This window comes from Periplaneta americana, chromosome 6 (assembly GCF_040183065.1).
Source record: "Periplaneta americana isolate PAMFEO1 chromosome 6, P.americana_PAMFEO1_priV1, whole genome shotgun sequence".
Taxonomy (NCBI): domain Eukaryota; kingdom Metazoa; phylum Arthropoda; class Insecta; order Blattodea; family Blattidae; genus Periplaneta; species Periplaneta americana.
Window position 1 is genome coordinate 128815722 of NC_091122.1, and position 26034 is coordinate 128841755.

At 35.2% G+C, this 26034-nt stretch overlaps 1 protein-coding gene across 2 annotated transcripts in view; it reads left to right on the top strand.

The window, feature by feature from the left end:
* LOC138701726 (collagen alpha-1(I) chain-like) overlaps positions 1 to 26034 on the top strand; it is a 265178-nt gene that overhangs the window by 118155 nt on the left and 120989 nt on the right. Inside the window, exon 2 of one of the 2 annotated variants that reach the window (XM_069828932.1) lies at positions 21284 to 21340. The exons of the other annotated variant lie outside the window; for it this stretch is intronic. The gene's annotated coding sequence lies outside the window, so the exon portion shown is untranslated. The remainder of the gene's footprint in view (positions 1 to 21283; positions 21341 to 26034) is intronic. 2 annotated transcript variants of the gene reach the window in all.

Here is a 26034-nt window from a genome sequence, read left to right on the forward strand (position 1 = left end):
TCGGACTTTATCAAAAGCTATCACAAAATCAATAAAAGCTATATGGGTTTCTAAATTAAATTCTCTTCTTTTTTCCAACAATAGTTTGATACTAAATAATGGATCTACACATGATCTTCCTTTTCTAAAGCCATTTTGACACTCCAGAAGGAAAGTTTCAGCATGTTTTTTTAATTTTTCATTTAAAATCCTACTAAATATCTTATAACATGTGTTGAGGATACTAATCCCTCTATAGTTTTCAACATTCTGTTTATCTCCTGTTTTATATATGGGAATAATTACACTATTTTTCCATTCTTCCGGTAAAGTGGCAGTCAGATATATTCTGTTTAGAAATCTTAGTAATCTTTCTTGAAATAGATCTCCTGCATATTTATACAATTCTGAATTTAGGTTATCTTCTCCAGGTGATTTACTATTTTTCGTCTTCTTTAATGCTTCTTGTAGTTCTTCTTTTGTAATGCATTGTTCATCTGGGTTTTTTGTGTCCCAGAATTTTGAATCAAAAGTAGGATTGTTCCATAAGTTTTTGTAAAAGTCTAGGAATGTTTCTATTTTGGGGCAAGGGTTTATCTTGGCGGATTCCTTTATGTCTCTGTTCATGTATTTTAAAATTTTATATGTATTGGGTTTCATTTTATAAATGTCAGTTTCTATATATTATAAACATGTACAGTATATCAGATCTCAATCTACCCGTTGTTAGTCCCAGCTGTTATAAAAAGGGAGGTCACTATTCACGTATTATATTTCTTTAAAGCACTGTCGAATTATCGCAAGGTTATGCAGGGCTAAGAGAAAAAGTTCAGAATCAGTTAACACTTCTCCATATTCATATAGTTTATTCAATTGAGGAATTTTTTATGCTTATAAATTGAATTAATCTACTTACTGTATTATATGGTATATTTTGTATAATTTTTGGCTTGTTCCACACATCAAGTTACATTGCTGATGTAAGATCCATGGAATACAATAAATTAAATTAAAAAAAGACAACGCCTGACTCACTGAGGAATATTTTTTTACATAAATCACAGTCAACGAAAATAAAAAATATTCACTTTCAAATTTTAATAAATTTTCAACTTCACCACGCATGAGAATTATAGCCAGTGAGGGCCATTGATAATGTATGTAATTTTAACTTGTAATTCAGTACGAATGTCAGAGGTTTAAGAATTCGAGAGCTGCTGTTCCTGTGTTTTCCGTGTCTACACAAAACTGTCTATTAACGTTGATCTCTTCCGCTACGAACAGGTATTTTGGAACTCATCCCAGGGCAATGGCATACTATCATGAGAATTTCAAAATACACACGGTCTATAAATATTTTCCATTCAAAGCAGTGACACATACAAACACGGAATAAAGAATCCTCTGGAATGTGAAGGAGTGGCAATAATGTCAGATTTAAGATCCTGGTTTCGTATTATAGAAGGTCCAAAGACGTACCTACATAGTATATAATTAAATAGTAACCACGTGTTTAGGGATATAGACATAACATAAATAGTAAATCTAACTTTTAATTTTACAATTTACTTTGAATTTTTACAGACATAAACATATTTTCACATCAAAATAATATTACATTTTGTTCTTTAAAACACAACTTATGATTGTACATTTCAATTCCATTATCACATAACTAAAGTCTATCTCGGGTAACTGACAGGGAAACAAAACAACTTCTATCCCCTCCTTGTAGCCTCTTCGTGTCTCAAGCGCGAACATTGCTTTCCTCTTACCGCGTTCTACTCCTTGCTTCGCCATAATTCACTTACTTTTAAAAAGGACAGATTTCGAACTGCAATCATCATAATATTAATATAAGTAATACAGGTAAAAGTGTTTAGATGTCCTTTTCCCAATCCAATAAGTGAAATAAATACATAATAGCTTTAATTTTAATTAATGTGCTATCCTCCCTTTGACTTCCTGGCTGCAGCTCATGTTACTGCTCATGGTACATCCCAAGTATTTGAAGCTGTTCACTTGCTCTACTGCCTTATTTAGAATTCGCAAGTTTATCTTCTTTATTTTTCTTCCAACAACCATCGTCTTCGTTTTGTTTGCACTTATCTTCATCCCATACTGCTCACAGCAGTCATTTAGCTCCAGTAGCATATCCCTTAGTAACGCCTCCTGCTAACAACGCCATATAATCAGCAAATCTTATACACTTTATTCTTCTTTCTCCTACTTTTACCACTCCCGTGTTCCCAAAACAGTTCTTCACTAAATCCTCCGAGTAGATGTTGAACAGGGTAGATGATAAAGAGTATCCTTTTCGTACTCCTCTCCCTATTTCACTTCCTCCAGACATTTCTTTTCCTATCCTCACTTTGACCCGTTGTTTCATATATATAGGTTACTGAAAGCCTTCTGTCTTTCCAATCGACACTTATTTTCTTCAGGATGTCCATCAATTTGTTCCAAATAATAATAATAATAATAATAATAATAATAATAATAATAATAATTTATTTTTATTTATTTATTTATTTATTTAATGTGCTGTACAACAGCCAGTGGCCAATTACAGTTCAGCACAAATATAACAAAAACATAAAACAAAAATAATTATTACACATAAATATAATTACAATTAATTACAATAATGAAGATGAATGGATAACTAAGAATACTATGAGACAATGATAACTGAGTATAATGCCTAAAAGAATACATAAATGACAAATCGTTGCAAAGAGCAAACTAAGTCTATACATTGAAGGGATCGAATTCGCAGCCATGCATGTTGGCATTTTTAATGCATCTGGAGACTGGTGAAAGAAATTTCGAATTTCTAATATAGAAAAGTTTGTGGGCTCTCATATCTTTTGTTGGAATACGTAAGGTAATATTGTTTAAGAAAGAGTCACAGGATATATCACCTTTGAGGACTTTACAAAAGAACAGATAATCTAGCTCATGGCGTCTAGCATATAGATTTTGACAATTAAAATATTCACATTTTCTCTCATAACTGTACCCGGAATTAATGGGCAGAAATCTGAATGAACATAAGGATATAAATTTTCTTTGTATATTTTCTAATTTAGCCGAGTCCGTAGTTGTAATCGAGTTCCAAACTACAGATGCATATTCGAGTTTCGATCGCACCAATGTATAGTATAGCATTAAAAGAGAATCGGGCGTGGAAAAAGAATAAGTTATTGACCGTATTATTCCTAGCATTCTGATTGCGTGATTGTAAATGTAATCAACGTGACTACGAAAATACAATTTACTGTCAAAGAATATTCCCAAATCTTTTACGCAATCCGTTCTGTTAATTAGTACATTATTTAGATAATAATTAAATTTCAGTGAAGAAGTTTTTCTAGAAAAGGTTATTACATTAGTTTTGGATACGTTAATTTTCATACCATTTTCTTTCGACCATTTAGCGACTGAATTAATGTCACATTGAAGTGATTGACAGTCAGTACTACTTTTGATTGTGCGAATAATTTTTAAATCGTCTGCAAATAATAAACAGTCAGAACTTATTCTTTTACATATATCATCTATGAATATAATAAATAGGAGAGGTCCTAAAGTAGATCCCTGCGGGACTCCGCAATTTATATTATAAGAATAAGAGTGTATATTAAACAGTCTTACACATGAAACTCTATTACTTTAATTTTCGAACCACTTTACGTAGCTTACAGAAAGGCCAATATTTCCTAACTTATGAAGAAGGATATAGTGCGGAACTACATCAAAAGCTTTGCTGAAATCAAAATATATTGAATCAGTTTGTCCCTGCGTTTCAATTATTAGTACAATAATAATAATAATAATAATAATAATAATAATAATAATAATAATAATAATAATAATAATAATAATAGTACTAATAATAGTAGTGGTTGTGGTTATGGTGTTAGAAAAGTTATATTTCTTGTCGAAATTTCATAGAATTTCTCTATCCTGACAGACTACAATCAACATCGAAAGCACGTTGTGACTGAATAGTAGCGTGCGTGTTGTGTGGTGTGAAGCATCTTTGATTCAACAAGGTTAAAAAAAATCCGAGTTTTAAAAATACTCGTTTTACACGCAAACTGGCAGGATGTAGTTCCTAGCGCTTGTGCATGTGAACAGCGTAGAATGACATCAGCTTCTTTCTGAAGACCAGCGAGTGCCGGGGAATGCGCGAATGGCCGCAGCGACGCAGTGATTAGCAGGCTGCCAGGCGGGCACTGTCGTCCGTCAGTCATGGTACAGCGGGCGCTGCACTGTGATTGATTGCTTGCTTGCAGCTCGTAGCACTTCTTTTTTTAATTCAGGTGACAGCACTCGAGATTTTTCGTTTACATGGTTGACTTTTTCAGCCTTCGTGGAAATGAAATTACGAGTGTTCCGTTTCCTGAAATTGACTTTTGATCGATATTTTATTGCCTCTTCTTCTAGGAACCATTGCCTTTTTATGTCGATAGAGAACTTCAAAGCTTCACAGAATATATTTTTTCATCCAATGACGGGTACTTGACTTTGTGTCATTCACCTAAGCGTCCCGCTCTAGGAGTGACGCGCCGTAAGTGTAGATCTTTCTGCCACCGCACTGTTGCATCATGGAAGAAGATTTATTTATTTATTTATTTATTTATTTATTTATTTATTTATTTACTCTGCCGGGTAATTGGCAAATGCCGGGTAATATTTTGGCGAATCCTCGGACCTCACCTCATCTCACTACATCTCGCCAAAAAAAAAAAAAAAAAAAAAAAGTAAAAAATTGCACAAAATTGTAAAAATTGTAGAAAATTACTAAATTGTAAAACTATAAAAATTTGTAAAAATTGTAATTGTAATATTGTAAAATGTTGACTTGTTCCACATCTTAAAGCTTCATTGCTCATGTAAGATCTATGGAATAAAATAAATGAATGAATGAATGAACTAAGACCATCAAGCCTTCTCTTCCACGCCACCAGAAATGCAATATAGGTACAAGAAAAATTATACATCATCATGCAAATGAATCTAATATAATATCGTGTGACAAAATGAATATGATATAAAAAACTGAATACGCAAGTAGAAATTCAAAATAATACAAATTAGTCTAACATATTAAGGAATGATACAAAAAAGTAAAAATACATACAACAAATACAGACACAAAATAACAGTAGCACTCAACGTCATTATTATTAATCAAGGGAAGATAAGCTGTTCTAGTAACCTGACACAAATACAAGAGAAAGGGTTAATCTAACAAAAGGAAATTATTGCCAAAACACTAAAGATAAAAACTTCGGCATAAATCTAGCAACATCTCAGCAATGGACTTCTTTGGATAAAACCACTGCCTGCTGGATTACACCCTGCGGCTGCTTACACTGCCTGCCCAATCAACGGTTATGCGCGAGTAGCCACTAGGTGGCAGGTAGTGACTTTTCATATACTGATAATGCTAATAGCGGTGGGTACTGCCTGCCACCTAGCGGCAAAATAACTTTGATTGAGCAGGCATATTACGCAGCTATAGGATGCGATCCAGCAGGCAGTGGATAAAACATACTTTTTTAGTTGAATTTTAAATTGTGTCAGTGTCTGGCAATTCCTGACATCACTAGATAACTAATTCCATAGGCGAGGCAATGCTACAGTATAGGAAGATGAATATACAGAGTGTTTCATAATTCCTATTACGAACATCTAGGGGTTGTAGAGGGGACTAAGTAGATAAAATTTTGATTAGGAACCCATGTCCGGAAATGTATCTTTTCGATGCAAAATAAGTTTGGAGATCGAATCGATTTCACATCTCCCACTTCACTAGAGACAATGAGCTCTTGCTAGTGTGCACTACAAGAGTGGTTCCACGTATCGCCTGGTCCCAGGTACTTGACCTTCCTGGAAGAGGTACTGGTAGAGTTATGTGAAGATTTGCCACTGGCACCACGTCAGCAAATGTAGTTCCAACATGATGGCGCACTTTTCACTTGCCATCCGCGAACATCTCCACCAAACATTCGGGGAAAGGTGGATAGGTCGAGGTCGTCCAACTCCTTGGCCACCACGGTCACCAGATTTAACTCCTCTAGACTTTTTTCTTTGGGGCCACATGAAGAACCTTGTTTATGGGACTCCTGTAGAGTCGGAGGAAGATCTCCATAGTCTCTGTGAAGTGGGAAATCTGAAATCGATTCGATCTTCAAACTTATTTTGCATTGAAACGATACATTTCCGGACATGGGTTCCTAATCAAAACTTTATCTACTTAATCCTCTCTACAACCCGTAGAAGTTTGTAATAGGAATTATGAAACACCCTGTAGATTTACAGAGTACCAGATAATTATTAATGGAACAATAGTAGATAAGCGTCAAGGTAAACGAAAAACGGGAGTACCCCGCGAAAACCCACCGCCAAGCATAGTCGTCAAAATTTCATTTTGGGTCCACCAGGATTCAAACACCAGTTAATAGCATGAATTGCCAATTGAATAAACTATATGAATTCGGTTAACGGTGATCTCCTTCACACAATATGAAAAAATTTAAACAGTTTATATCAGGAAAGGGATAGTAGATTTAAATGAATACAATCAAAAATGAAACAATTAAATTATATTTACAAAAATGTATGTTAATTAGATGATTCCATATGTTTTGGTAAAGTTTGCTGTACCAATTAAAAAAACTGACACGGGATGTAAGGAAATATCAATTATTACTTGAAATTAATGTAATAAAATACAATATACGCTTTCTTTAACACTGTATTGTAGTGTATTTTATTTGATATTCATGTAGGCTGTCCCGCGCCGTGGCGTCGTGGTCTAAGGCATCCTGCCTAGGACTCGCGTTACGGAATGCGCGCTGGTTCGAGTCCTCATGAGGGAAGAAATTTTCTCATGAAATTTCGGTCAGTGTATGGGACCGGTGCCTACCCAGCATCGTGATGCACTTGGGGAGCTATGATAGGTAGCGAAATCCGGTTGCGAATGCCTGCTATTACGGCTGGGGGGATCATCGTGCTAACCACACGATACCTCCATTCTGGTTGGATGATCGTCCACCTCTGCTTCGGCATGTGGGCGTGAGGCCGGCAGCCGGCTGGTCGGTCTAGGCCCTTCACGGGCTGTAGCGCCACGGATTATTATTATTATTCATGTAGGCTATACATATATATATATATATATATATATATATATATATATATATATGAGCCGTTCAGAGCAAGAGTGGTGTAAGGCAAAATTGGGTAATGAGGTTTAAAATAAAAATTCTGTAAAATACAGCGCAAAGTAGCAATTAATATGTCCTTCATGCTATCCACTGACTACTAATAGTTTAAATAAATTGAATATTAATTGCTACATTGCGCTGTATTTTACAGAATGTTTACTTTAACCCTCATTACCCATTTTTGACTTACACCACTTCTGCTCTGAACGGCTCATATGTAACACGAATATCAAATACGTCTATGACTGTGTGGAAATGAATGAATCAATGAGGGAGAAGGGAGAAGTGTAAGCTAAAATGTACACGAGTTTCCCTCCTTGCAAGGACTCTTGGGATACATCTTAACATTATCTTTTAGTCTCCTTTTTCAGTTCTCTTTCAGAATATTCTCTTTATTATTTCCTCCTTCATCTTGTAACCTTCTTATCTTCCACTCTTCTTGTTCCCTTATTTTACTTCTATTTTATGCATTTTATCTTACCCATCAACTTGTTTTTCTCCTTTGCTCAATATAATTCTGTCATTTCTACTTTGCATTTTACTCCTCTTCTCCAGATTTTCTTCTTTCTTGTCCTTCTTTCGTAGTTTTCTGTCCAAGGACAGGTTTTCACTACTAACCCAGTATTTCAAATCTTTCCTATTTTCTGCCTTCCTTTTATCTTCACATATCAACCATATGTCTTAATGTCGTCTATCATCTGATATTCTATGAATGAACTAATCTTTCTTTCAGACAGTAGACTATTAAACCTATTCCAATTCAAATCCTTTAATGTGAAGACGTCTTTGTTCAGGATACAATTTGACGATGATATCTAACGCTTTTAGCGTAACATGAACTTTAAAAAAATCTCCGCTAGATGCTCCACCTACCAAACGTACGCGTGCTGCCATCTGTCGAGTATTGCCTACTCTACTTTCAAGTGAATAAGCGATTATATTATAATCAGTTATGAAGTTGAAACCTGTCTTCGGACAGCTGACTAAACAACAACTAAAATTACATAAAATAAAACATATTGAATAGAACACTATCTTCCTAGTGATAAAAAGTGACAATACAAAACAAAACAATAAAACAAAGGCGTAATGGCGCCATTACGGGATTCTGTAAATCCCGTGTCATTTTTTTTTTTGGAGGTGTGGTCTCAATTTCAAACGAAAATAGCGTAGCATTTCTCTCTACTCATATAATAATCCAGAATTATATGCATAAATGAATGAGTCCGACGTCTTGTTGTGTTATTCCACTTTTGATCGAAGCTGATCCCTTATCATGGCTGCGCACCTTACAGTGGCAGCAGAGGGTGGCGATGCTATCGCTTGGTGCGCGGCGAGAGGAATTAGAAGCAGGCTGTGGCGGTCACAGCGGCGATGAGTAATTGCGACGACGACGCGATGAAGCCATCAGTGATTTATCAGCGAGGGCGGCGCAGTTCTTCTTACTTGATCGATTAATTTTCTAGCGCCTACACAGCATTCACGAAGCAATTAAGTTCAACCTGTCTGTTATTATTAACAACTGTTTACAATTTAAATTGAAGTATACACATTGGATGAATCTAAAGCTAGAATATCTCCTCATAATGCAGTATTTCAATCACTGCTACAAAAAAAAATATTATGAAAATGTAACGTTACTTTAATAATAATAATAATAATAATAATAATAATAATAATAATAATAATAATAATAACGGATTTGAGGGAGGTAGGATATGATGATATAGACTGGATTAATCTTGCACAGGATAGGAACCGATGGCGGGCTTATGTGAGGGCGGCAATGAACCTCCGGGTTCCTTAAAAGCCACAAGTAAGTAAGTAATTATTATAACACGCCTAACCACACGTTACCCCCGTACTGGTTAGAAAATAGTTCACTTCTGCTGATGCATTTGGATATAAAACAAGCAGACGGCTGGTAAACCTTGTCGAGCAATGAATTTGTTTTCTTTTTGTTTTACTGCAGCAACCAACATTTACAGTAACAGGACTCACCAAAGAAAATGTCCAACAATTTTTTTCGTCTTGTACTGTATGAGTTAATATAGTACGAAAACTGGAATGATAGAAGTGCCTAAACATGGAAATAATTGTATTATTCTGGGATGAGAAAACAATGCTGCGATAGGTGTTTCTTTTTTATATTAGGACTTTGTGCTGCATTTTAAATTGCATCCCACTGTGAATATGATGTTCAGTTTTCTTTCAATTGTTTGTGTAGTAGTCCTAATGTTCTTGATAAATGTTGGTATTCCGCTGTTCTGCAAACACGGCCTCTATTCTTTTCTTTTCTCGGAGCACTTGATCACATTTTCATATAAATCGTTCGTTCGTTTTTGTCATATAATATTTGTCCTATAATGTAATAGGTGATAGTTACAGGAATTATGGAGATATAGGATACAATATAGGCTGAATAAATAAGGAGTAGAAATAATAATAATAATAATAATAATAATAATAATAATAATAATAATAAGTCAACGATTGCAAATAAGAGGACAAATAATAGAATATGCAATCAGAATCATATAGAGATATACTGCATTATACCACTAGACACACTGCTCACTAATAATGTTTCCTAATCACCACATATTAACTCACTCTTTAGTCTGTCACTAAAGCTAGTTGAACTGATTCTTCAGCTCACTGACTTTCACTACATAACACACTCTATAACTCAATTCATTTGGACTACTATGCACTGCGCATTCACTAAAATTCAGTCAATTTCAATATAAATCTAGTAATCAGCGAACATATGATACTCTTGTCCTAGTAAAGTTCTTAAGCTCATTTTAAATACATTTGTGTTTTTTGAAAGAACATAACTAAATTTGTATTTTAGCAACTAATTCTTTCTTGTTTTTAACTTCCACAGTAAATTGTTTAGTCTTTATTAATCAAGTAATGTTTTGTACTTTGATTCTATTGTAATTTTAAATTTAATATCGAATGCAATTTTACTTTTAATTGCGTCCTTGATATTGTAGTTGTAATACCCTTGTAGAGGGGAAGAGAAGGCCTCATGACCTTATCTTAGATAGAATGAATGAATGAATGAATGAATGAATGAATGAATGAATGAATGAATTTTCCAAATTTGAAATATTTTAAAATTGAACCTTTTAAAAAAGGAATTTATAAAATTATTCATGATAGGATTAACAAATATAAATTTTTTCTTTTTATTTCTGTCGACTATATTCATGTTTTTATTGAATATCACTGGCTCCTGTCTGATTGTCAATTTATATTAAATTTGTTTTTTTTCTTCCTTCTTTCTTTTTGCTCTTGTGTGTTACTTATCGGTTTGAATTAAGTTAATTACTGTATTTAGTAAACAGTCTTTGCAAATTTTATGTTATATTATTGGCTAAGACCACACCGTACACGAGCCTGGCTCTCACGGTAGTGGCTAGAAACATTTTTGTTTTATAATTTTAATTTGCACTCACTTTGCCTACTAGCTAGCGAAATAAATGAATAAACAAATAATTACGGTACTTACTTACTTACTGGCTTTTAAGGAACCCGGAGGTTCATTACCGCCCTCACGTATGCCCGCCATTGGTTCCTATCCTGAGCAAGATTAATCCATTCGCTATCATTATACCCCACCTCCCTCAAATCCATTTTAATATTATCTTCCCATCTACGTCTCGGCCTCCCCAAAGGTATTTTTTCCTCTGGCCTCCCAACTAACACTCTATATGCATTTTTGGATTCCCCCATACGTACTACATGCCCAGCCCATTTCAAACGTCTGGATTTACTGTTCCTAATTATGTCAGGTGAAGAATACAATGCGTGCAGTTCTGTGTTGTGTAACTTTCTCCATTCTCCTATAACTTCATCCTTCTTAGCCCCAAATATTTTCCTAAGCGCCTTATTCTCAAACACCCTTAACCTATGTTCCTCTCTCAAAGTGAGAGTCCAAGTTTCACAACCATAAAGAACAACCGGTAATATAACTGTTTTATAAATTCTAACTTTCAAATTTTTTGACAGCAGACTGGATGACAAAAGCTTCTCAACCAACTAATAACAGACATTTTCCATATTTATTCTGTGTTTAATTTCCTCCCGAGTACCATTTATATTTGTTACTGTTGCTCCAAGATATTTGAACTTCTCCACCTCTTCAAAAGATAAATTTCTAATTTTTATATTTTCATTTCGTACAATATTCTCGTGAAATAAATAAATAAATACTAAAAACTATATAATATAGAATCAAGAGAATAAAGTTAGATATACACATAGGTCTACTATGAATACTATAAATCCCTTTAACTACTAACATTTTCACACATACACACTGTAACTCACTGCATTTTCACTATTACGCACTGCACACTCACTATAAGTCACTCACTTTCACTACATCTAACAAATAGCGAGCACATTATACTGCCGTCTATTAGTAAAATCCTTAAGCTTATTTTTTAAAAATTCGTGGTTATTGGTATATTTTTTTAATAAGTTTACTGGTAGAGTACTCCAGTTCTTGAGAGTACGATTGAGGAAAGAAAACTTTACAATGTTCATCGTCTGGTTTCTTTGCCTCAGTTTATGTCAATTGTAGTTCTTTGAAGAGGAATTAGGCGGCTACAACTTATTTTTTATTTGTCTCCAGGCAGGTTTACCTCTATGTATGTGGTTGCATTACTTTAATTTCAGTTTTTTCGTTTGCGTTATCTCGCCATTGTACTTGACCTAACACACATTTCGAAGTTTATTTCATTTAGTTCACAATTTTATCTTTTGATAGATATTAATAATAAGTTGCAAGAAACTTTATTGCTCTAAGCTTTAAAAAGGTGAAGTACTTGTAATAACTTTTGCGAGACATTTTATGGAAGGATAATGGTTTCTTTCAACCCTCGTGAACATGTACTGCCTGTACATCTACGTTGTTGAACTTTGCATTTAAAATGGGTTTTTATTGCAAAATACGTTATAACAGCTTGACTTTGAACTTGTAGGGGTTCATTCGAACTTACGAAATAGGCAGTCTATCAGTAAAGAAAAGCACTAAAATTTTGCATAACCCTATCCACTTTGCAAATTATTTCTCCAGTTCTTAAGTACTGAAGAGATTTTAGTCCTGGGTCAAATGTCGAAAAACGACTGTGTGAACTGAAGAACTCTGTGGCTAGCGGACACGATATCGAAGGTTTTACTCGTAAATGACTACCCGAATATAATTTATGACTTTACAATCAGGAACAAGGTAATATAAACACAGGGATATGGGCAAAATGAGATAGAATGTAAGAGGTTCATTGCAAGATGAGTCTGAAGCAAGAATAACATTTTTTGACTAGCTGTAACCATAGGAACATTTGCAAAGACCACGGAAAATGAAACGACAGAGACATTTTAACATACACTGCGCCAATACTTCGGTGGAAAGCAGGACAGATTCTTTCGAAGCAAGTAAGATTAGTCAAAGAAAATTATATTTAAATAATACCGCATATAATTTAAGAAAATTGTAATTGTACACAAATGTAAAATATGTTCATATTTATAAAGCACTGTAGCTAGAAACACATTTTATTTGATATTACAACGAAAACGAAAAAGGAATACCGAATTGTATTGAATACCCTGCATGGGAGCATATAAAAAAGTTAATTTTTTTTCTTCCGTCATGTTAATAATATCAAAACAAGTGCTTGTACAAATTTTGACCACTCGAGCGCAATTACGAGGGCCGTAAAAAGATACGTTTCCCGGGGTCGTTTACAGAAAGAAAACACAAATTCTTTGGAAAAATTTATTGGAAAAGATACAACTGTTGAGGTAATTTTGAACATATTCCCAACTGGAATTGTGACATTTGTCATACCGTTGGATCGACAGAGATATCCAGACGGTTGTCACACATTGGTTTCGATCCCAGGCGGCAGACTTCACGATACAGAAATACAAAAGTTGATCTCATGGTACTGTATCAGAAATGTCTCAATTCCGTTAGGGAATATGTTGAAAAATAGCTAAACAATTGCTGTACCTGTTCCAATAAATCTTTCCATGGAATTGTGTTTTCTTTCTGTAAATGGCGCCAGGGAAACTTATTTTTATGGTCCTCGTAACTGCATTCGAGTGGCTAAAATTTGTATAAGCGTTTGTTCTGACATTACTAATATGATGGAAGAAAAAGAAAACTCTTTTATTTGCCTCCATGAGAATGTTTGCTTGTGAGTGGTTCGTTTAGAAAAATAGGGCGCCACTTAAGTTTACGTGACGCCGAATCCCACGTGGTGGGTCTTCCTCGCGGTTTGCCTAATGACTTATAGGTAGCAGAAATAGTAGATTATAGACGACTCACTACTCTACAGATAGAAACCAGTACTTTACTCTGACTCAAGACATGGCGACCCAGGTGGATCTATGAAGTAAGCCTATGTCAGACCATCACTAAAAGTACAGTATGCAGGTATCGTTAGCTCGAGAGGAATGCATGGTGCTGGGAAGCACAATCGGCACGCAACTCATGCCATAAGGGGTGCAAAAAAAGTCTATTTGGATTGAAATGCTAAGGGGTGTTTCTTGTTCCGCCTGATAAGTTCTTATATATTTCTACATATAAGCCCCAAATGAAAGTACATGATAAGCCAATCCTAACTCACTAGAACACATTGTGAAACCATCACGATAAAATCAAGGTCTTTTTACTTTTAGAAAATTAAAAGTTTGAAATCATAAGATTTATTATTCTCCATTTAAAATCCATTTTAATCACAGAAAATGATGTAGCCCTCTTGACGGAGCAAACATGCTTTGAAATCTCTCTGTTCACAGGCTATATAACGGGGAACGAACCCGGTTTCTTGGGTGAACAGTTGTCAGAAGACGGCCGCGGTTTTGAAAATACTGTTGATATTCAAAATTGCATATACGTACAATATATTATACTTCCTTCCAGTAATGCTAAAAATAACCATATGTAAAGATTACATCATGTTTGAAAATTTAATATTATATCCTGGTGCGTTAACTGAACCTACTCCCCCTCAAAAGTAATCTTAGAAGCCTTTAAAATTAAACTTCTTTTTAATGAGTTTGAAGTGGTAGACACTGCAGGGGAGGAGCAGTGAGAGCGTTAAATCACAGTGTGAGGGTCGCTGAACGTGTGACGTGTAGGCTAGAGTTAACTTCCAAACACAAGAATCAGGTAACATAATTTATGTGTTTGAATACAACATACACAATACATCAATGTATTGCAATCATGCAAAAATTTCAGTTCAAGGTCTTAGCAGAAATAAAAAAGAATCAAAGACAATTTTTTCCAAAAAGAGTTTTGGAAAATGTAGAAGAAGCTTATAACTATGTAATTTTAGCAAATTTCATTAACTTATTAATCAATTTCTTTACTTATTAATTAACATACTGAATATTCAATATTCAAGATTTAATTAGTGAGAGATTAACAATAAAAATACGAATAGAGTTACAAATGCCAGCAAAATAGAAGTACCTAAACATATAAATAACTAAATAACTGAAGTAAATTTATAACTAGACCGTGGAATTGCCACGAGAATCGTAAGCTTTACTACGCTCGCGGTATAGACTGTATGAGAAAGGGACGTGCAACGGATCGAGTATGCCTCTGATCTAAACACTGAGCAGTATACTGCGGTTACAATAAAACCTGTATCCTGCATTCAAGAAATATAATGAATGATCATTGAAGTAGCAACTGTCTAAACATGTAAATGCACAATTATTTTGTAGTGAGATATATTAACTCTTAAAATTTAATGTAATATACTCACATCATCCTTGAATATGTGCATTGCAGTGAAGAGTAACGTACATTTTAAGCGACTGCAAAGTAACCTCCTCCGATGGTCACTTAAACAATTTTTATTTTGGAAAAATGTACGTTCAACATCACACCATGTAATAGGTGCATATTTGAAGAACGGGAAGTCACTAGTTTTTAGCACACCAACTTCACACGTCTTGTCGTGACGTGATAGTACATAATTTATAGTACGAAGTTTTGAATAGGCATAATTTTTAGCAATAATGTTTCTCATCTTACATTTCACTTTTTCTGAAATTAGTGATATTTTGGATAACGATAAAACATAGTACTTTATCCGCTTTATTAGGGGCTTTTGAGATTTGTAGTTTAGACGATTCTAACAGGGTGATCCTTTTGGACACGATTTTAAAATTAGAATCAATGAACAGGATATCTTCCAATAGCTGTTCAGAAGGCAATGATTTTACAGCTGCAACAGCGGAACTGCCTGTGCTATCTAATGCATCAATTACCTCCATTATTTTTCCGTAATGTTCTGCATAATAATTAACAGCATCCAACCACGTTCCCCAACGGGTCAAGACTGGCTGCGGGGGTAAGGGTATTCCAGAGGTAATCGTTTGGAACAGCAACACTCTCATTGTAGTATGTTTGATTGAATTCTTGTCTGCACTGAACAAATGTTAAGCTTTGACTATTCCGATCACAGTAATGTCAAAACAAGTTCTTACATAGGTATACATCAGCTGTAGCTGCTCTATCTATTTGGACCGGTCACATCTCTTAACATGAACTGCGGAAGCCCGGTCTCCTTCTCTATACTACCGTACATCGGCAACCTTATTGCATGCTGCGTGTGGCAATTCAACGAAGTCTATTTATAACCTATAATTAATGTAATGTAATAATAAAAGGAAAAAAGACAAAGTAATATCACCTTCCAAATGAGTGAAGCTCGTGTTCGGAGATACAACAGAAAGAAAATCTACAGAACAAAAAACATTGTTGTTTCATTTCAGAGTTTAAAATGGAGTTAGAAGTATATTTCTATTGAATTGGTCTGAAATATGAATTTTATTTTCCTCATAAAATAATTAATATTAGTATTAGTAAGATGGGGGAATTTTTGTATGACTTTGTTATAACGTCTTGGGCCTAAATTTGTACTATGTTTTATTCCTCTAGTAGTTTTACACGTTGATTCTTTTGACATTATTGTATCATTCCGTCCAGTGCAATTATAAGGTTTTCCCGGTTTTTACGAAAGAAAGTTAATAACATTAAATTATATCATTGGTTTATTTATAAGGCTTTAAATATTTTTTACGGACGGAATTATTATAATTTAGGAGGAAAATTTCTAGGACGCAATTCTGTTAAATTAAGGAAGGAATTTTGAGAACAGAATTTTGGAAAATTTACAGCGACATGTCCACGAATTTAAAGTAATTTTGACAAGTGTAGCATGAATTTTTTGTATACGAAATTCCGAATGGTTGAAAGAGGACTATTTCCACAAATTCAATTTTACAAAAAAAGAGGGAAATCCATACGGATAATGTTCTTTTGAGGCATTATATTTAGGACATTTGTATAAGAAAGTATTTGAATAATCGAGATAGAGAATTCTACTGGCGAACTTTAATCAAAAAGGTAATTCATACTAATAAAATTGTGCAAATTGAGAACAAAATTGGAACGGACAGAATTTTAATAAACCAGAAAGAAAAATCCTAGAGTCAGAATTTTTAATAACGAGGAATTTATATGTACAGAATTTCTGAAAAAAAAAAAAAAATACACACGACATTTTAAACAAGTATAAGAGTATCTCATGTTGACAAGATTTTGACAATTAAAAAGAAAAATTTGTATGGATTGAATTTCTGCTAACGAAAGAAGGCTATTTTACATAAACTCTGCTCTTATTGTTTCATCTTATCTTTATAATCCTCGGGCCAGGTCCAGGAGTATCACTTTTGGATACATGACTTGAGTCTGACGTCAAGAGTCAGATCCGTGAACATATTAAAGTGGCGGTACAACTCTGAGCATACATTTAATTTTACTGAAAATACATAGAAGTTCTGGAATGAGTTAGAGAAACGGAAATACGCCGAGAAAACCTGGCACAGATCACTAATTCTACTAAGATTAGCCTGAATTTTCACTCGGGAGATCGACGTAGTGTTATTCATTTGGAAAACGGTGCTCTACAACAAAACTATAGTCCCATCGCTCTTACTTCCGGCAGCCAATCACGTTGCAGGTCGGCTACATTTAAACGTGTGCGTCTTGTGATTCGCTGATGTTGACGTTATGCATTTCCTAAGGCTCTTTCTTTGGCGTTCGCAGGAAGCACACGAGGACGTTATTTGCCGCTCAATTATTTGCTGAATTACAGTGCGTTTGATTGATTATCATAGGAGCTGTGACATGATAACGTTTAACGGTGTGGCAAATAGATTCCTCGTCTGGTAGCTCGACAACGAAAGAACAAAAATGACGAACGATACTACCTACCTAGACTTTATAAAGCCTTCACTTCCTAAGACGTAAGCAAAGAGAAGGAGTCATGCCGGGAATAACAGCGTCGCGACTATAGTTATAACCGACAGTGTTATTCCAGTGCACTTGAACCGTGTGATTAAAAAACAAAAATAAATACGACAGAGTTTGGCTCAAGAACTGTTTGGAGCAAGGCGAAGAGATGTATGTAGGCGTGTATTATACATTCGTGGAACGAAACTTCAGGTCTTATATGTACGTGTATGGTAAAATGATTCCCATCCACCCACGCGTGTAAATTTCCGAGGTTTGACCCAGACAATTGCCTGTCACACTCCGATGGCTGGTGAAGCATCGACAATGTAGGAGCCCTGACCTCAGCTCTTTCCCGCGGGTACATTATTATAACATGGAACTCGGCGAAATACAAGGCAATAAATTAAATTTAATGTAGCTTAATCAACTTTCTGGATCTGTTGATGTTATTAAGCGTCTGTGAGGTACATAACTAGCCGAAGAACTTTATGATAATCTAAAATGTAGCCAAATTAATACCATAATATACAGGCCTATATATATTATGTATTTGTTTGTCGAGAGCAATAACAAAAATAAGACAATAATTTGTAGAATAAATGAGACTCACGTTGATCTGTCTGAGTTCTGAAATTTATGCTTGCAAGTTTTCGATTAGAAACCTGATTTTGTTAGGTGATTAATTTCTGTGACCCAAACTGACTTATACAAAAACTTTTAGAAATGAAAATAGAGTTGATTTCAAGTAAATTAACATTTTACAACGTTTGAAACACTCACTCACTCACTCACTCATTTTTACAAATGAAAATAATTAGAGTTGATTTAAAGTAAATTAACATTTTACAACGTTTGAAACACTCACTCACTCACTCACTCACTCACTCACTCACTCACTCACTCACTCACTCACTCACTCACTCATTTTTACAAATGAAAATAATTAGAGTTGATTTCAAGTAAATTAACATTTTACAACGTTTGAAACACTCACTCACTCACTCACTCACTCACTCACTCATTTTTACAAATGAAAATAATTAGAGTTGATTTAAAGTAAATTAACATTTTAAAACGTTTGAAACATTCATTCATTGTTATCTGGCAGGTTGTTTGTTTTCGATTAGAAACTAATTTTGTTAGGTGATTAATTTCTGTGACTCAAAACTGACTTATACAAAAACTTTCAGAAATGAAAATAGAGTTGATTTCAAGTAAATTAACATTTTACAACGTTTGAAACACTCACTCACTCACTCACTCACTCACTCATTTTTACAAATGAAAATAATTAGAGTTGATTTAAAGTAAATTAACATTTTAAAACGTTTGAAACATTCATTCATTGTTATCTGGCAGGTTGTTTGTTTTCGATTAGAAACTAATTTTGTTAGGTGATTAATTTCTGTGACTCAAAACTGACTTATGTAAACAATTTTACGAATGAAAATAATTAGAGTTGATTTCAAGTAAATCAACATTTTACAACGTTTGAAATATTCATTCATTCAGTTATTGTTTTCTGGTAGATTGTTGTTTGGTCAGCTGTCCAAAGACAGGTCTGAACCTCATAAGTGATAACAGTAAGTCCACAGTCATTCATGTAGCAATTAAGCCAGGAGATAATGAGGTAGTATGGCCAGTTCCTTTCCCATCTATTGTATACATCGCTTACTAGTAACATATTTCAATAGTCAGACGTAAGATGTATACAAACAATAGTTCTTCCTCTGACACGTCATATCGTCGAGTGAGATGTACTGCCTGTTAATAGAAGTACTTATCAGCCAGAACCTCGATCACAGGTTCAAGGGTAGGTCATTCAATGTAAACCTAGCATTCTCCAATCTTCCCTCTTTTCCGCCTTCTTCTTAGACTACACATTAGAGCATACATGGGCACAATTTTCGGTTACGTGAGGCACTCGATTTGAAATAGTTTGTTTACTAGGAGAGGAGACTGCAGAGTAGGATGGGAAATATAAACTGCTGTGACCTGCGTCACCTTATCGTAATTGCTAAGGCGGTCAGTGGCGAATTATTAGAAAAGCGCTTGGTTAACGTGAGAGACTCGAAAACTTTTATTCAATTTGGTAAATTAATTCGGCAGCTTTAATCATAAACCTCTTTACTATTTCTCCATCATTTAATTGATTTAAATCACAGGCGAGAAATTGCGTAACTAGCCAATAATATTCTATCACGTTGTCTATGTTTATATTCTTGAATATTCTGGCGTTTATCAAGGTTACTTTATAGATTTGCACGTTCTCGACCTAAAATAATTTCAGAAAATCATATTTCGTTTTCTACGCACATTTGATATATATATTTTTTAATTTCTTTTGGAAATAATACTTACAAACAACATTTAATTCCTCGTAGGCTACCTTTCAATGCAGCGTGTTTAAGGTATAATGTCATATTTAGTATACTATGCAAATGTTAAGATCATAAATTTTCTTCGGAATAGCATGAAAAATAACATTTAATTTGTCTTACCTTCTAATTCAGCATGTTCTTTATGACGTAAGGAGTAATGTCGTTGTATATTACATTTATTAATTCCTAATAGGATTTTCGAGCATAACATACATCGTATGTTCTCCCCTTCTAAACAGAAAAAACTCTTCGTCCCATTTCTCATGAAATAATCGTTTTCTAACGCGTACACACTGCTTTGATAATGCCATTATGCCACCGCTGATATTGCTTATGAAACTGATATAGAACCTGCCCACGCCTAGGAGCTGCGTGAGGGAGGAACGGGGACTGTGAAGATGATGTCACTCAGAGCGATAAGCTCTGTGAAAGTCAGTGAAGCATTATTTCTCAAGTGAGGCATGATGCCCATCTATGCATTAGAGGTCTGCACTGGCTCGGGCCTAGGCCCGGCCCGGCCCATGGACCGGGCTCTGTTTGAAATTCACTTATGCTTGTCGGGTTCAGGCCGGGCTCAGTTCTTAAAGAAACGAAATCCTTTTTTTTCCGCGAATTATATATTGATTACAAAATAATACGAAGATTTCAATGCATGCACGATTAGATGTCCACCTGCTACCCATCCAGAACAATAGACTACCGGTATCGTAAGTTATTTTTTAGTTCGACTTCCTATTTCGTAACATTTGTCTCGTCCCTGCTCTGACTTAGACACAGAGCACTGTTTATTTGTATTACCTAACAGACTGGTGTAATAGATTACTCTTTCTCAGGCTCCTACTGGAGTGATCTTTCTCGCAGCTCTTCGTGACTGCTGTGGCCTCTGGCCTCTGCTTTATCTGCTAGTCTTCGGGTTTCGGGTCGGGCTCTGGTCTGGATAAGCTCGGGCCGGGCCTAACAATTTCGACCTCTACTACACATATGCTCCATCACGTTATTGTTGTCTATCATCTGATAGGCCTATCTTCTTCTGCCCCGAACTTTCTTCCAGTTCACCGTTACTTCCAGTACATCCTTTAGGAAATTTCTTTTTAGCTAGTGATCCAGCCAATTCCTTTCTCTCTTCCTCATTAGTTTCAGCATTATTATTTCTACACCCACTCTTTTCAATACAACTTCATTTCTTATTTTGTCCGTCCATTTCACACGCTCCATTCTTCTCCATACCCACATTTCAAATGATTCTAGTCGTTTCTCTTCGCTTCGTAGTAATGTCCACGATTCTGATTACAATGTCCCACTACGCGAAGTACTTCATTAGTGTCTTCTTTTTTTTTTTTTAGGGGTCCGCAGAAGATTACAGTTACAAGCTTGATTCAGGGATTTTGGCCTCAGCAAAAGTAAGTACATAGACTAAGAGCGAGTTACTCATCACTGCTGGCAGGCTGGGTCACACAGGTCAGGCCGCTCAGCCATAACACCTAACACTTCCTTCTTATCATGTCGCGGTACACTCCGTCTTAAAACACAATATTCTTCCACACGTCCCGTTACTAACCACTACGTCTGTTGACTAAACAATGTGATGATGACTTATATTTTCTTGACATGAGTGTCCCTCAGCTTCGAGCATAGATACTACTGTTCTCCAACCAGGAGATTAATCGTGAAAGGAATGTGCTTACTATTGCGTCGTCTATTGGAGCGAGTAGATGGATAATATTACCGTTATAACGTCAGTTTAAAAAACATGCGCTCTCCTGCATATGTTATTTCCTGTATGGAGGGATTAAAAGCCCAAGAAATTAACCGTGACCTAATTTTGTAACTAGGGTAGTATAAATATATGTGTATCAGTGTTATCGTTTGTGCTTTGAGAATTAGCCAATGGAGATGCGTGTACCCACGTGTGTGACCTTATGATATCTTATGACATCAATATTCACTCACAGATCACCCCGCTGCGTCTCATTCCCCTGAGACTTTCTCCTGGTTGGAGTACAGTATTAGTTTCATTCTTCCTCTTTCCTCTGCCCGTCCTATGTACATTTGTGATTAAATTTCTTTCTTATGACGCAACACATAGCTCGCTCACTAGCCAAACAACCAAGGACAGGGGCCATTAACGCTGGATCGAGCTGTAATTATAATTTAAATAAAAAAATTATATTTCACATGCATAACTTAAGATGAATTGGTTTCTAGGTACTGTGAAGGAAAGAAGTTCGTTCGATAGGTTAAAAGAAAAACGCTGTTCGCAAACGACATGTCAGAAACCATGTTCTCGATAAATTAAACATGAAACATTATATTTACGCTAAAATATTTAAATCAATCTAGGGAATCACAATAATTCATCTTTATATTGATGGTTAAAAAAAAACTAAAATTCCTTTCTTGTGAAATATCTCTACACGAAAAACTTCCTATCGTTTCTGCTGACGATATTGAAATGCAGAGACAGGAGCGTGTGTATATGGCAGGGAATGATTTATCTGACCTACAATACAGGCTCGCAACTCGTCCTGCACGACCCCAACACAAACAAAATTCCAGACCCGTTCTCACATACTGATGATCACGTAATAATGCTCTCTATGCACTGGCCGTCGCTCTAACGTGTTTCATAAAGCACATTACAGTACAGCACCACCGCATGCAAACAGCTTGCGACAGTGCAGCAAGAAGCGAAGATGCATTCTTCGCCTGACTGACGTTGGCAGCAGCTCCACTGGTTATCTGCCCCATGGGATCTTTAGTTCACCTTAAGAATCACGTGATATTACTTTACAAACAGATGATACGGAGAAGAGCTAACTAATTTATTAACAGATGACACAAATATACTTCATATACGAAAATATGCTACATTACGCCCAGAAAGTATAACTTACAGGATGAATTTAAATTCAACCGACAGAGGACATCAATTATTCATAAGATACAGAGTGTTAATTATTTTTATTTGAGAACTGTTTATGCTTTATTATTTAATTTTAATTTTATAGGTAGCGCAATTCCAATTTATGATTTTAACAAACAATAATCAGTTAAGAAAAATCAAATTATTACTCTAAAATTGTACTTACAAAAAGCATGTACAACCATCTGATAGAAACAAATTACTACAAATTTCGTTCCTGATTCGATACAGGCTACGCAACTCAAAATTATTGACCGCCTGACCATCGTAAACAAATCAGGAATTCCTCTTAACTCGTGGGCTGCAGCAATGACCCGTAAAACACAAGATCTTTGGCTGAAGGAACTGGAATATGATAAACTTCGGTCCCCACACAAGAAAGTTTAACGGACTTAGATCAGGTGACCTAGCAGGCCACAATACTGGACCACCACTCCCAATCCATCTATCACGAAAAGCACTGTCAAGGTATTCAAAGCCATTGCCCTATTTGGGTAGTCGATTTGTAAATAGAGTGTCTTACGTTGTTATCTGAGATGAGGTACAGTGTGAGCGCCAAGACACAGTTATCTCCGGGATTTGAACTCGGCTCTATTGTCGTCCTAAGCCAGCCAACCCTCTGCCAACTATTCTACCAAGGCGGCTTAGGTCAAGAGATAAGAACAAAGGGAAGCAGTAAAGTACAGTAGTTATTGTTCTACTAGTCTTCCATTTTATTATCCATTTTAAAGAGTCAAGCCTACTTACATTAAACGCTGGGGCATGTGGTTCTTTACTTAACGACAATATATGAACTGTTTTGCTTTCAATATAAACTGGATTTAAAGTTGCGTAGACACTTTCGAATGAAGGAAACCTGATCCGTAAGCCAATAAAAATTGAATCCGGTTCCATGAATTTCATCACGTTTGTATGATACCTGATACGGGATGAAATACATCGCTATGGCTTGAAATGTCCATATTTGAACGCCCGTATATCACAGCGATGTACCGGTCATTTAATCTTTCCCTAAAATCGGATGCAAAGGAAATATTATGCTGGAGTCATGTCAACACAAGTAAACGTTTTCTAGTCACGTATAGAACAAATCAGGGTTTGATTCAGATCTGACTGCTTACGCTGTGATGTTGGTAGCTCGAAGTTCGTGTGTGTCCATGTAGAAATAAATATTGTGATAGAAGGTTGAAAAGAGGAATGCAGAGTTCATAAAAAGACAATTTTTATAATTTAATATTCTGAAATATTGGTATGCAGCTTTTACTTCCTCACTGCTTGAAGCGTAAAGATAAAGATAATGATGTATTCCTCTAAGGAAAGAAAATTTATTATTGAAAGGCAATCCATCAAATGAACGCTTAAAGGTATGTGATTTTCACTGGTCGACAAACTTAAAGATATTCGTATTTTTTTTGTTAAAAGGTAACGAATGGATGATTTTTATAGCATTATTCGTGCTGATTTCAGATCTGTTTTCAAAAATTTTCTATTACCCAGGGTTTTCGTGTAATTATATGAAATGTACTTCAGACTTTTCTAGTATTGATGTCTTGTAACATTTTACCTAAAATCATATTTATTTACCTAAAATGTGTGTGAAATAGATTTCAGGCTATACTTTACTTGAGAAACATCTCTTTTGAGTGTCCAGCAGTATCTGACAGAATATTTGGGCTCCATTTTTCCTGGTAGCGCCTTTCCATTTCAGAAAGATCCTGATGAAAACGCTCCTCATGTTCGTCGCTCACTACCCGAAGGTTTTGAGAAAAGAAAAAATAGATGCAAATCCAAGAAGTTATTTTGAGAGGTATGACACCCCATCACGTTATAGTTCTGAATCAGCTCACTGACAAGTTCTCTATAATCTTCTGATCTGTGGTTCCTAGAAAGTAACAGTCTGTTGAACGATCCTTAGGTTCCCAGCATATCATTGAAACTGGAAAAGCAATATGATGTGATCCTTTAGCCAACCAGATAATAGAATCACATGGAGCACAACAGATTTCAGGGGACCAATTCTTGTCCTAATCTATTTTGCAATCAAAAGAACACATAAGCTCTTTTAACTAATGTTGTAAAATTCACATGTGTGCTTTCAAAGTTAATTAACCACAAACATAACAAAAATTGTTTGTGATTTACACAGCATTTCGAGGCATATTTCACTTTATAAGGTACTTTTGCCATACTTAAAATTAGAACAAAGGAAACACGGGCTATGAAACTTGTTTCATGAGTGTAACTGAGAATTAATACTAACTCTCGCAGTCTTATGAGGAATAAAATTTATTTTTATGAATTCTGACTTCACAGGCAACAATGATCTACAGTTACAGGTCAATTGTTAAGACAATAAAATGAAATATTTGAAATATTTTCTTTCTATTAGCATGTTAAGGACTGTATAGGCCTATAGCAATAAAAATAAATCAGTTTTTATATAATCACAAAAAAAAAGTGAGTGGTAGAAAAATTCTGATTTCATTTTTGGAATCAGCAGATCACATTACATAAGAAACAGTAGAAATTGTACATTTAACAAAATCATTGTTGACCTATTTTAAAACTTCTACAATTTTCATCCAAAATTTTATGAATTTTAAACTACATAAACATGCTTACGATACCATCATCTGTACAAAATTTGGTGCCATTAGGGGTAATAGTTTGGAAATTATATTGTTTAAAAACGTTTCTTGCGACAAAGTTTTCAAAAATTTTAATTCATAAATGCTCAAAAGCTTAAATATAGTCGTGGGATATAAATTAATTAGCTTCTTGAGCTCACAAGCAAACATTCTGATGACAGCTGATAAAAAGTTAAATTTTTTCCTTCTACCATGTTAATAAAGTCAAAAGAACTGCTTATACAAATTTTGGCCACTCGATTGCAATTACGAGGCCGTCCAGAAAGTGATTTTCCCTGGGGCCGTTTACAGAAAAAAACACAATTCCATGGAAAGATTACTGAAACAGATACAGCAATTGTTGCGCTATTTGTCAACATATCCCCCACTGGAATTGACAGATTTATCATATCATGGGATAAATTTTTGTATCCTTGTATCGTAGAAGTTACCCGCCTGGGATCGGAACCAGCATTTGACAGCCGTCTGCACCTCTCTGCCGATCCCATGCTATGACAAATGTCTCAATTCCGGTAGGGAATAC